This window comes from Dendrobates tinctorius, unplaced genomic scaffold, assembly GCF_039654945.1.
Source record: "Dendrobates tinctorius isolate UK_male_01 unplaced genomic scaffold, ASM3965494v1 ptg000116l, whole genome shotgun sequence".
NCBI classification, from domain to species: Eukaryota; Metazoa; Chordata; class Amphibia; order Anura; family Dendrobatidae; genus Dendrobates; species Dendrobates tinctorius.
Window position 1 is genome coordinate 13,269,120 of NW_027361784.1, and position 12,943 is coordinate 13,282,062.

General features: G+C 43.7%; 1 protein-coding gene across 8 annotated transcripts in view; it reads right to left on the reverse strand.

The window, feature by feature from the left end:
- Positions 1 to 12,943, reverse strand: part of CSMD3 (CUB and Sushi multiple domains 3) — a 1,871,449-nt gene that overhangs the window by 691,061 nt on the left and 1,167,445 nt on the right. The gene's annotated exons all lie outside the window — the stretch shown is intronic.

The following is a 12,943-nucleotide window of genomic DNA, read 5'->3' on the forward strand; positions in this document are numbered from 1 at the left end:
AACACCCCTCAGACTGGACTGCCCTGAGTATAATAAAAGTTATTTTCATCTCTTCAGGTCAGGTTGGGTGGCTATATGCAGCAATATAGAATGATGTATATCAGCCCTTGAAGGTGGCGGCCTCATATCATATCAGCCTAACCAGGTGACAGGTTCCCTTTAAAGCATCTTAGAAAAGCAATTAGATTCTTACATTAAATATATAGACATTTGTAATTAAAATCAACTTTAGTTTTGTACCACCTCATTAAGATGAATATTTTATTTCAATCCTGCTAGAGCAAAAAATCTAAAATAAACTTTTACAAAAGATTATATAGGCATTCTGGCAAGGATTGTCAAAGTAAGTACACCAGCCTTTCAGATCAAACAGATTTATTTAACAATCCAAGTCAGTTTGTATGGGGAAATCTGGTGACATAATTCTCTTTACTTTAAAGTTTCTTAAGTCTATTACAGCACTACAAGTAAGAAACTCATGGCTGTTATTGAATGGAAACCAGGACCATTCTTACTCTGCCCTTGACTTTCTTGGAGCATATATCCATTTTTCTTTCATTTGTACTACCAGTTTTATAGACCATGTACTCCAGACCTACTTGTAATGCTACTTGAGAAAAGAAAAAAAAAATCAATTGTAATATAAGTTTGGATGTGAAATGACCCTTCAAATTTTTCCGATGACTTGAGCTATCTCTGTTTACCTATCAGTAGTATTCATCCAATCACACCGCTCTGCAAACTTTACAATCTGTATAAATCCTTCGATCAATCAATCAAAGAAGCATCTCCGCAGGTAAGATCATTTTAACAAAAACCTTGCATACAATTCAAAAGCCTCTCACAGAAAATCATTATCGTTTCTCATGGTTTGTGTAAGATGAAAAGTTTTCAAGGACTTTGTAAAAAACTTTTTTTAAGTAACTAACTCATGTTTTCTTTTAGAGCTTCAATAACAGGCACAGTGTGATAGTTTTCCTGCATTACCATGGCCATGATGTGTCATTGGCACTGCTTGAAAAATATAATAAAATGTTTAAGTGATGGCTCCATGCCTGAATACTAAAAAAAAGCAGCATGATTACATTTTCTTCTGCTGTAGCAGGATATCAAAGGTAGTCCACCATTTATGAAAACTGGTGGCTACAAATAAAGGGAAACTAAACATTGTCTCATCCCAAACAAAAAAACATCAGTAGCATATTTTGAGAATGAACCAACCCCTTCTTCAGGACTTTTATAATTCAAACTAGCACAGACTGAAAGTGTATTGGCATCAACTACCGTATTTTTCGGATTATAAGATGCACTTATTTTCCCCCAAATTTGGGGGGAAATTTGGGGTGCGTCTTATAATGCGGATATATATCTTACCGGCCACTGTGGAACAGGGTCCCAGAGTAGCTGCTGGAGGAGGAAAGAGTGGTGCACTGCTGCAGGCTGCAGGCTAGAATGTGGGGGTGTTCTTATGTGTGGTACTGCAGGTGAAAATGGCTGTGGTGCTCTGTGGTGTGGGGGGCTCGGCTAGCATTTTGTGAAAGTCCAAAGCCCCCCCGCATATCAATTACTGCGGTGCGATGGCCTACAGGAAAATGGCCGCCAGCGGCAGCGCATGATCAGATTGAGATCTCGCCAATGAGATCTAGTCCCAAGATCTCGAGAGACGAGATCTCGGCACCCGAGGTCTCATTGCCGAGATCTCAATCTGAGCATGCACCGACCCGGCGGCCATTTTCCTGGAGGCCACCGCATTGCAGTAATGGATATGATATAGAAGAGTTAATGGTTTGCTTTTATATCCATTTAAATGCCTTTAAGACTTCAATTGCCTTTTGCCTTATTATTGCTAGAATTATTCTTATGTAGACTAGTAGTCTCTGTCTTCAAGGAAACTATACTTGTTATCATATTTGTTCTCAACGTGCTCTGGGTATATTGTAAACAAGGTACGTACGACCCTGAGGTGATGGTGGGGGCCAAATGAGCTCCATAGAGTAACATATTGTTGTAAATGGTATAAAAACATGTCTTATATTTCATTACGTCAGATAAAGTGATTTGACCACGGCTTGTCTGTTGAAGTCTCTTTGTCTTTCAAGCGCTTGCAACAGAAAGGGCGCAAAAACCTCACAATTCGGACTCACTGGTGATCTGGACAGCTGACGCTTGGTCAGAACAAAAGCAGCTATGACAGTTTTGGCGCCCGACGGGGACCGTGGAAACCAGTCTATTCGGAATCCGTATGTGGGAGCTTCCTGGAAGGTTGAAAATGCAGAATCCAGGCTGCAGCAGGTGAGAACATTTATTCTTACATTGATTCTGCATCTGCAACCTTTCTAAGGATGTCTACATATCTCTGGGTAAGACTGTAACAGCACGGTTCAAAAGAACCCACATCACCAGTGAGTGGTGAGTATGTCTGTATGAGAGTTGAATAATAGAGTAATAAGATAATAATTGTCATCTGTATTATCTGTTAAACTGTTCTGGCAATATACTAATATACTAACTGGTTGTGTACTGGTGTACTGTGTAGCACAAAGTCTGGGATAGACTCTGGGCAGTGGTTATTTTGGGGAGATCTGAGCTTCCACAAAATATACAAGAAGCTACGTTACAATCATTTTTTTTGTTAGCAGTCTAAAGCATCCAACTGTATATTTTTACATAGACAAAGGTTCAAATAGACTAAACTTTTGCAAAAAGAGTGAACTTTTTGGGCTTGTTTGACATTATAACGATCTGGCATCATATTAAAACCAGTTTTCAAATATCTTGTTAAGGAGTTTTGAGCTACTTTATAGGGTCCTATATGTGTGATCCTCATCGCTTAGCCAGGATTGGAGAAAAGTTTCAATGATCGTCTCTGGCTCTAGAAAACCAGGCATATCTAAATATTAATGTACATGGAGAGCACATTGATTTGCAAGAAGAACTGATATATTTTCTTACATTTCTTAGTTCTCTAACAGATTACGGTTGATCTCTGGTGGTCCTTGCCTTTAAATATCATAGTCTACGTGGGCACTGCTACCAAAATAAATTGTCTTTCATTGGGTAAATGTAGCCAGCCTTTTGTTTTTGAAGGAAATGGGATCTTGGTCATTCCATGTAGCTCCATACAAACTGCTTTTGAGCTCTATGATTTTTAAATGTGTCAGAAGATTCCTGTGTATTTTACACAATAGAGTTGCATTCACCCAACAGAGCCCACAAGAATGTCCATTTTTTCTCTGTTGAAGTGATAAATATAAGAATACTTTTTTTTAAATTACATGTAGACTCCCCATGGACTTTAACCCCTTCACCCCCAAGGGTGGTTTGCACGTTCATGACCGGGCCAATTTTTACAATTCTGACCACTGTACTTTTATGAGGCCATAACTCTGGAACGCTTCCATGGATCCCGGTGATTCTGACATTGTTTTCTCGTGACATATTGTACTTCATGTTAGTGGTAAAATTTCATTCAAATAACTTGCGTTTATTTGTGAGAAAAACGGAAATTTGGCGAAAATTTTGAAAATTTCGCGATTTTCCAACTTTGAATTTTTATGCCCTTAAATCACAGAGATATGGCACACAAAAAACTTGATAACTAACATTTCCCACATGTTTACTTTACATCAGCACAATTTTGGAACCAAAATTTTTTTTTGTTAGGAAGTTATAAGGGTTAAAAGTTGACCAGCGATTTCTCATTTTTACAACACCATTTTATTTTTAGGACCACATCACATTTGAAGCCACTTTGAGGGGTCTATATGATAGAAAATACCCAAAAGTGACACCATTCTAAAAACTGCACCCCTTAAGGTGCTCAAAACCACATTCAAGAAGTTTATTAACCCTTTAGGTGCGTCACAGGAATTTTTTTGAATATTTAAAAAAAAATGAACATCTAACTTTTTTTCATAAAAAAAATACTTCAGGTTCAATTTTTTTTATTTTACCAAGGGTAACAGGAGAAATTGAACTGCAAAAGTTATTGTGCAATTTGTCCTGAGTACGCAGATACCTGATATGTGGGGGGAACGACTGTTTCGGCGCATGGCAGAGCTCAGAATGGAAGGAGCGCCGTTTGACTTTTTCAATGCAAAATTGGCTGGAATTCAGATTGGACGCCATGTCACGTTTGGAGAGTCCCTGATGTACCTAAACAGTGGAAACCCCCTACAAGTGACCCCATTTTGGAAACTAGACCCCCCAAGGAACTTATCTAGATATGTGGTGAGAACTTTGAACCCACAAGGGCTTTACAGAGGTTTATAACGTACAGCGGTACAATTAAAAAATCATATTTTTTCCACAAAAATGATCTTTTCACCCCAATTTTTATTTTCCCAAGGGTAACAGGACCCTAAAAGTTATTGTGCAATTTGTCCTGAGTACGCTGATACCCCACATGTGGGGGTAAACCACTATTTGGGCGCATGGCAGAGCTCGGAAGGGAAGCAGCGCCATTTGACGTTTTGGGCTGGAATTGAGATCGGACACCATGTCGCGTTTGGAAAACTCCTGATGTACCAAAACAGTGGAACCCCCCCACAAATGACACCATTTTGGAAACTAGACCCCCTAAGGAACTTATCTAGATGTGTGGTGAGCACTTTGACCCCCCCAGTGCTTCACAGAAGTTTATTACACCCGGGCGTGAAAATAAAAAATTCGTATTTTTTCCACAAACATGATCTTGTAATCACAATTTTTTTATTTTCCCAAGGGTACCAGGAGAAATTGGACCCCAAAAGTTGTTGTCCAATTTGTCCTGAGTATGCTGATACCCCATATGTGGGAGTAAACTACTGTATGGGCACACGTCGGGGCTCGGAAGGGAAGTAGTGACGTTTTGGAATGCAGACTTTGATGGAATGGTCTGCGGGTGTCATGTTGCCTTTGGAGAGCCCCTAATGTACCTAAACAGTGGAAACCCCCCACAAATGACACCATTTTGTATACTAGACCCCCCAAGGAACTTATCTAGATGTGTGGTGAGCACTTTGAACCCCCCAGTGCTTCACAGAAGTTTACAACGCCCGGGCGTAAAAATAAAAAAATTCGTATTTTTTCCACAAACATGATCTTTTAGTCACCATTTTTTTATTTTCCCAAGGGTACCAGGAGAAATTGGACCCCAAAAGTTGTTGTCCAATTTGTCCTGAGTACGCTGACACCCCATATGTGGGATAAAACTACTGTATGGACACACGTCAGGGCTCGGAAGGGAAGTAGTGACGTTTTGGAATGCAGACTTTGATGGAATGGTCTGCGGGTGTCATGTTGCCTTTGGAGAGCCCCTAATGTACCTAAACAGTGGAAACCCCCCACAAATGACCCCATTTTGAAAACTAGACCCACTAAGGAACGTATCTAGATGTGAGGTGAGCACTTTGAACCCCCAAGGGCTTCACAGAAGTTTATAATGCCAGGGCATGAAAATAAAAAAATCGTATTTTTTCCACAAACATGATCAATTAGTCCCAATTTTTTCATTTTCCCAAGGGTAACAGGAGAAATTGGACCCCAAAAGTTGTTGTCCAATTTGTCCTGAGTACGCTGACACCCCATATGTGGGAGAAAACTACTGTATGGACACACGTCGGGGCTCGGAAGGGAAGCAGTGACGTTTTGGAATGCAGACTTTGATGGAATGGTCTGCGGGTGTCATGTGCGTTTGGAGAGCCCCTGATGTACCTAAACTATTGAAACTCCCCACAAGTGACCCCATTTTGGACACTAGACCCCCCACGGAACTTATCTAGATGTGTGGTGAGCACTTTGAACCCCCAAGTGCTTCACAGAAGTTTATAACACTCGGACGTGAAAATAAAAAAATCATTTTTTTCCACAAAAATGATATTTTTGCCCCCAATTTTTTATTTTCCTAAGGGTAACAGGAGAAATTGGACCCCAAAAATTGTTTTGCAATTTGTCCTGAGTAGGCTGATACCCTACATGTGGGGGTAAAACACTGTTTGGGCGCATAGCAGAGCTTGGAAGGGAAGGAGCACCATTTGACTTTTTCAACTCAGAATTGGCTGGAATTGAGATCAGACGCCATGTTGCATTTGGAGAGCCCCTGATGTGCCCAAACAGTGGAAACCCCCAATTCTAACTCCAACCCGAACCCCAACACGCCCCTAACCCTAACCCTAGCCCTAACCCTAGCCCTAACCCTAACCCTAACCCTAACCCTAGCCCTAGCCCTAACCCTAACCCTAACCCTACCCTAACCCAACACACCCCTAACCCTAACCCTAGCCCTATCCCTAATGGAAAAATGGAAATAAATACATTTTTTTAATTTTATTATTTTTCCCTAACTAAGGGGGTGATAACGGGGGGTTTGATTTACTATTTATGGCGGTTTTTATGTTTGGCGGCTGTCGCACGCTAAAAGACGCTTTTTATTGTAAAAATAGTTTTTGCATCACCACATATTGAGAGCTATAATTTTTCCGTATTTTGACCCACCGAGTCATGTGAGGTCTTATTTTTTGCCGGACAAGTTGACGTTTTTATTAGTACCATTTTCGGGCACGTGAAATTTTTTGATCGCTTTTTATTCCGATTTTTGGGACGCAGAATGAACAAAAACCAGCGTTTCATGAATTTCTTTTGGGGGGGTGCGTTTACACCGTTCCGCGTGCGGTAAAATTGATAAAGCGGTTTTATTCATCGGGTCAGTACGGTTACAGTGATACCTCATTTAGGTCGTTTTTTTATATTTTTGTCGGTTTTATGCAATGAAAACTATTTTATATAAAAAATAATTATTTTTGCATCGCTTTATTCAGCGAGCTATAACTTTTTTATTTTTTCGCTGATGATGCTGTTTGGCGGCTCGTTTTTTGCGGGACAAGATGACGTTTTCAGCGGTACCATGGCTATTTATATGCATCTTTTTGATCGTGCGTTATTACACTTTTTGTTTGGCGGTATGATAATAAATCATTATTTTTTGCTTCGTTTTTTATTTTTATTTTTTAAGGGGTTCACTAAAGGGGTTAACTAATGGGACAGTTTTATAGGGCGGGTCGTTACGGACGCGGCGATACCTAATATGTGTACTTTTATTGTTTTTTTTTTTATTATTTCCAAAAAATGGATTTATTGGGGGAATATTTTTTATTTTTTTTCTAATTTATTTGGCGATTTTTTTAAAATTATTTTTACACTTTTTTTTATTTTTTTTTTACTTTATTAAATAGTCCCAGGTGGGACATCACTGTCCTGTGACAGATCGCTGATCTGTCACATCACAGATCACTGTGACAGATCAGCGATCTGACACAGGCACTGCAGAAGGCTTCCTCATGCCTGCGCTTTGCAGGCACTGAGGAAGCCAGCTTCCGCAGGCCCCCGAAGACCCCCGTCGCCATCTTGGATTCGGGGGCCTGGAGGAAGGGAGTCCCCCGCAGCAGCGCTGCACATTGCGCTGCCGTGGGGGGCTCAGGGAAGCACGGAGGGAGCCCCCTCCCTGCCGATGCTTCCCTTTAACCCCCGGTACACTGCGATCGTGTTTGATCGCGGTGTGCAAGGGGTTAACGTGTTGGGGGCGGTCCGTGACCGCCCCTGACACATTGTGCCTGGTGTCAGCTGTGATAATCAGCTGACACCTGGCCGCGATCAGCGGCGCTCACCACGTGGGCGCCGCTGATCGCGCCGACGTACTATCCCGTCCCCGGTCATACGGGCCCGGGTACCGTGGACGGGATAGTACGTCGGATGGCAGGAAGGGGTTAAACGTCTGGGCAGCCAAAGCATTATGCACCAATTGATGTTATAAAATGTTAATGCAAACTAAGGAACTTGCATGAGATTGTGTAGGTGAAGGAGTAGGGAACTGGCTGTAAGACCCAGACAGACTCCTCAGAGAAAAGGTTTCTAGTAGAATAAATTCTCCTAAATTTTAGCATACCAGCACTACTATCATATTTCAAGGTAAATGTCAATTTAATCATACTTGAATATTGTTTTTTTTTATCTAAAAATATTGCAACTTTATTGGCTGCGGTTTTATATAATTGTTGCCGTTTTATTAACCTTTTTTTAGGATTCAATACACTGCCTCAATTGTTGCGGTTATAGTAAACAGCTGATAGGATTCAAATACAATTTATTCTACTAGAAATCTGCACAGAAACCACCATGGTTACTTACCGGTAGCCGTTTTTTCCGGAACCCATGACAGCACACCTGAGAGAGGGATCCGCCCCGCCAGGACAGGAACCTACTGAGACATAAGGGGCGGCACATCTCCCCCGCTTCACTTGGGTTACAGAGCATTGAGAGATCTTCCCGGTTAGTTACTTGTTTAATCCAACACCACATCACTCAAAAGCACCCTACTAACTGTGCACACCCATACGGTGAAAAAGGGGGGGAATATACGGGTGCTGTCATGGGTTCCGGAAAAAGCGGCTACCGGTAAGTAACCATGGTGGTTTTCCCTTCACCCATGACAGCACACCTGAGAGATTTTTGGAGACTTCGAAACACCTTACGGAGGGACCACCGCTTGTAGCACCCTTCTACCAAAGGTTGGGTCAGCAGAGGAGGATAGATTTAATCTATAGTGCTTAAAGAAGGTGTAAGGTGAGGCCCAGGTAGCGGCCTTACAAATCTGTTGAATTGATACCTCTGCCTTTTCAGCCCAGGAGGTTGCCACGGCTCTGGTGGAATGAGCCTTGATGCCGTCAGGAATCGGGATACCACTAGCTGAGTAGGCTACACTAATGGCCTCCCTAATCCATCTAGCAATAGTCTCTTTCAAAACCCCATAGCCTTTCCTGGCACCCTGAAAAGCTATGAATAGGGACTGGGACCTCCTCCACTGGCTAGTGACAGATATGTATTCTAATAGAGCTCTCTTAACATCCAAACTATGGAATTTTTCCTCCCCCAAATTTTTTGGATTCTCGCAGAAGGATGGGAGGACAATCTCCTGACCCCGATGGAAATCTGATGCTACCTTAGGCAGATAAGCGGGGTCTGTTCTTAACACCATCCTATCCTGAAAAACGTGTGTATAAGGTGGATTTACCGAGAGAGGCTGTAAGTCGCTTATTCTGCGGGCTGATGTAAGGGCCACTAAAATGATCGTCTTTAGGGTCAGAAACTTTATGGGTAGCTGGTGTAACGGCTCATATGGTTCCTTTGTAAGGGCTTCTAGCACTAGGTTTAAATCCCAGGGGGCTATTCTGGGTATTGGGATAGGCCTAGCTCTATGGCAGGATTTAATGAATCTGGCTACCCATCTATTTGATGCCAATTTGCAGTTGTAAAGTGCCCCTAGTACAGACACCTGAACTTTAAGCGTGTTCACCACTAACCCCTCCTGCAACCCCGATTGCAAGAACTCCAGGATGGCACTAATTGGGGGTTCGGTTTCTAATGGCTTACCTAGGAACTGTAGGAACTTATTCCATGTTCTGCTGTAGATGCTAGTTGTCACTGGTTTCCTACTCTTTAGCAGGGTGGCCACCTACTCGGGGAGAACCCTCGATCCATTAAAAGTGATCTTTCAAATTCCACGCTGCCAGATGAAATCCTTTGACCTGAGCGTGGAATATTGGGCCTTGAGCTAGTAGGTCTGGGATTTCTGGCAGAACCCATGGATCGGAGAGGGACATTCTTTGTAGTAGAGAAAACCAGGGTCTTTTCTGACAAAACGGGGCTATTAGAATCACCCTGGCTTTATCGTTTCTGATCTTCCTGACAACTGTTGGGATCAGAGACACTGGGGGGAATGCACAAGCTAGTCTGAAGTTCCACTGGATGTGCAATGAGTCCACTGCCCATGGCTTTTCCCTCGGGTTTAGAGAGCAAAACTTTTCTGTTTGCCTGTTGTGCATGTTGGCAAAGAGGTCTATTACTGGTTTCCCCCAAAGCTGTGTTATTTTTTGATAAATGGACCAATTTAGAACCCATTCTCCTTGCCTCAGGGTATTGTGACTCAGAAAATCTGCCTCTGTTTTCTGCCCCTTTTATGTGTAAGGCTGTCAAGGAGTGTAGGTGTTCCTCTGCTCTGCTCAGAATGTCGCTCGCCGCTTTCATTAGGGAGTGTGATCTTGTCCCTCCTTGGTGGTTGATGAATGCCACTGTTACCCTGTTGTCTGACATGATGCGTACATTGCGACCCTGGAGTAGTGGAATGAAGTGACTTAGGGCCTTGTTCACTGCCCACAGTTCTCTTAGGTTGGAAGATGCCTCTATTTCTTGAGGTGTCCAGGAGCCCTGGCCTATGAGGCCCCTTAGGTGTGCCCCCCACCCCGAGGAGCTTGCATCTGCTAAAATCACATCTGTCGTCTGTCTGTCCCATGGTATTCCTTAGGTCAGATTTGTACCGTCTAGCCACCAGTTTAGAGAGTCTCTGGTTTTTACAGAAAGCTCCAGCTTTCCTTTTAAACGCCCTCTTAGTGATCTTTGTGCTAATAATATTTCCTCCTGGAGTTGTCGGGTGTGAAATTGAGCCCACCTGACCGCCGGAATACAGGACGTTAGGGTATCTAGTAGGGACATTGCCCTTCTCAATGTCATACATGGTTGGTTTCGGGCCAACAAGGCCAGATTCTGTACCTTCTCTATTTTGGACTCTGGGAGCAGACGCGCCTACCTTTCTGAATCCAGTATAAATCCCAGGAAGGTCTGTTTTTTTAGGGGTTGTAATTTCAATTTTTTGAAATTGATTATCCACCCTAATTCTTGCAAGGTGTCAGTCACCCGGCTCAACTGTGCCATGCAGTGGTCCTCTGAGCTGCCCACTATAAGGAAATCATCCAAGTATGGTATTATGACCGTATCATGAATCCGGAGAAAGGCTGTCACCTCCGCTATGACCTTAGTGAAAATTCTCGGGGCTATGGATATGCCAAATGGAAGAGCTCTGAACTGGAAATGCCTCAGTACGCCTTGGATATAAAGCGCTACCCTCAAGTATTTTTGGTAATCTGGATGGATAGAGATGTGATAATATGCATCCTTTAAGTCGACTACGGCCATAAAACAATCTTGATGTAGTAGCTTCACGGTTGTAGCCACTGACTCCATCTTGAAGGTCTGCCGTCTGAGATTTATAATCGTCCTGAATGATTGATCCGGTTTTTTTTATCAGAAAAAGGGGTGAATAGAACCCCCTTCCTTCCTGTGTGTGTGGGACCTCGTAAAGTACCCGCTTGTCTATCAGGCTCAGGATCTCCGCTTCTAAGGCTAACTGTTCTTCGGTCACCTTCCTGATGGGTGTAATGACAACCACGGGTTTTAGCTGGCGAATAAAGGGGATTCTCAGGCCTTCTCTTAAGATGCCCAGGATCCAGGTATTGGAGGAGATCTTTTCCCAGGCCTGGAAAAAGAGCGCCAATCCCCCCCCACTGGAATACTGGCATCATTGTGGCGATTTCTTTGAGGTGGAGGTGTTTCCACCAAACATAAATTCCGACTCTTTTTTTCTTTTATCCTCCCATCTTCTCCTGTCAGCGGGAGGACGCCCCCTATTGAATCTTCCCCTCTGAAAAGGCTGTCTCCTCTGTTCTGTCGGGAACCTGGGGAAGCCTTTTTTCTTATCGCTTGCTTTCTCCAGGATATCGTCCAAGTTCTTGCCAAATAAGAACCGACCATTGCAGGGGAGAGAGCACAATTTAGCTTTAGACTGTAGGTCACCCGGGCAGCCCTTAAGCCATAACGCGCGTCTGGCAGCATTTGACAGTCCGGCTGCCCTAGCTGTCAACCTCATAGAGTCCGCCGAGGTATCTGCCAAAAAAGCTGCTGCCCTGTGCAAGAGATACATATCTGCTAAAATTTTCTCTCTTGGGACCTTTGATGCCAGCTTCTCTTCTAACTGCTGCAGCCAGATCATGAGGGAGCATGCCGTGCAGGCGCCTGCTATCGCCGGCTTTAGTCCTCCTGCTGTCGCTTCCCACGCGTGCCTCAAATATGAGTCTGCCTTTTTGTCCAGCGGGTCGCTAAGAACCCCTGAGTCTTCAAAGGGCATGGCCGACTTTTTGGAAGACCTGGATACTGCTGCATCTATTTTTGGGACTTTGTCCCTTATCTCTGCATCCTTGTGCTCAAAGGGGTATCGTCTCTTAGAGGTGGACGGAAGAGCCCCAGATTTTTCGGGTTTCCTCCACTCTCTCTCAATAAGTGCCTGGATCTTTTCGTTCACTGGAAAGGTCCGTTTTTTCCTCTCTTGAAGCCTCCCAAACATGACTTCCTCTAGGGGTTTGGCCACCCTTTCTTCCTGTAGGCCCATTGTGGTTCTAATGGCCTTTAGGAGAGCATCTCTGTCTTCTACAGGGAAACATGGCTTACCCCCCGTGTCACTGTCTGAGGAGTCTGAGGAGGATGTCTTTTCCGCCTGAGATGAGGCTGGTAAGGAATCTGAGGGAGAGTAGGGGGATTCTTCCTACTTTTCTTCCCTTTTTTCAATAGGGTCCTAATTGAACCCTCCATTTCTGACCTGAGGGCTGATATCAAATTGGCAGCGAAACTAGGCACTTCCTCCGCCATGGTCCGCTGAATGCAAGAGGCACAGAGATCTTTCTGCCAGTCTCTTGCTAGGGGAGTTTTACATATAGCACAGTCCCTATTGTTCTTCTTGCTTCCTGCTTTGTTGGGCCTTTCCTACAGGGTAAAGCATACAACAGAGAATCCCTATTAACATAAATGCTAGCATTCACAAAGATCACTCACCACCCGTAATCAAGGGTACCGGACTTGGAGGCTGCATCGGAGCACGTGACCTGTGCTCTCTGGACTTTGAGGATTCTCCTGATCTGCGGCTGCTACTTGAGCGGCTTCCATGTTTGCCTGAGGGTTGTGAGGGAGGCAGAGACAGCGATCTCTCCTGCTCTGACTCCATTTTCCACCGTCTCCCATGCCGCTGGTCCTTGGTTATATGCAGCCTCTGTCGGTGGTGTCTCCTCCCCTCCCCCCTGCTGAC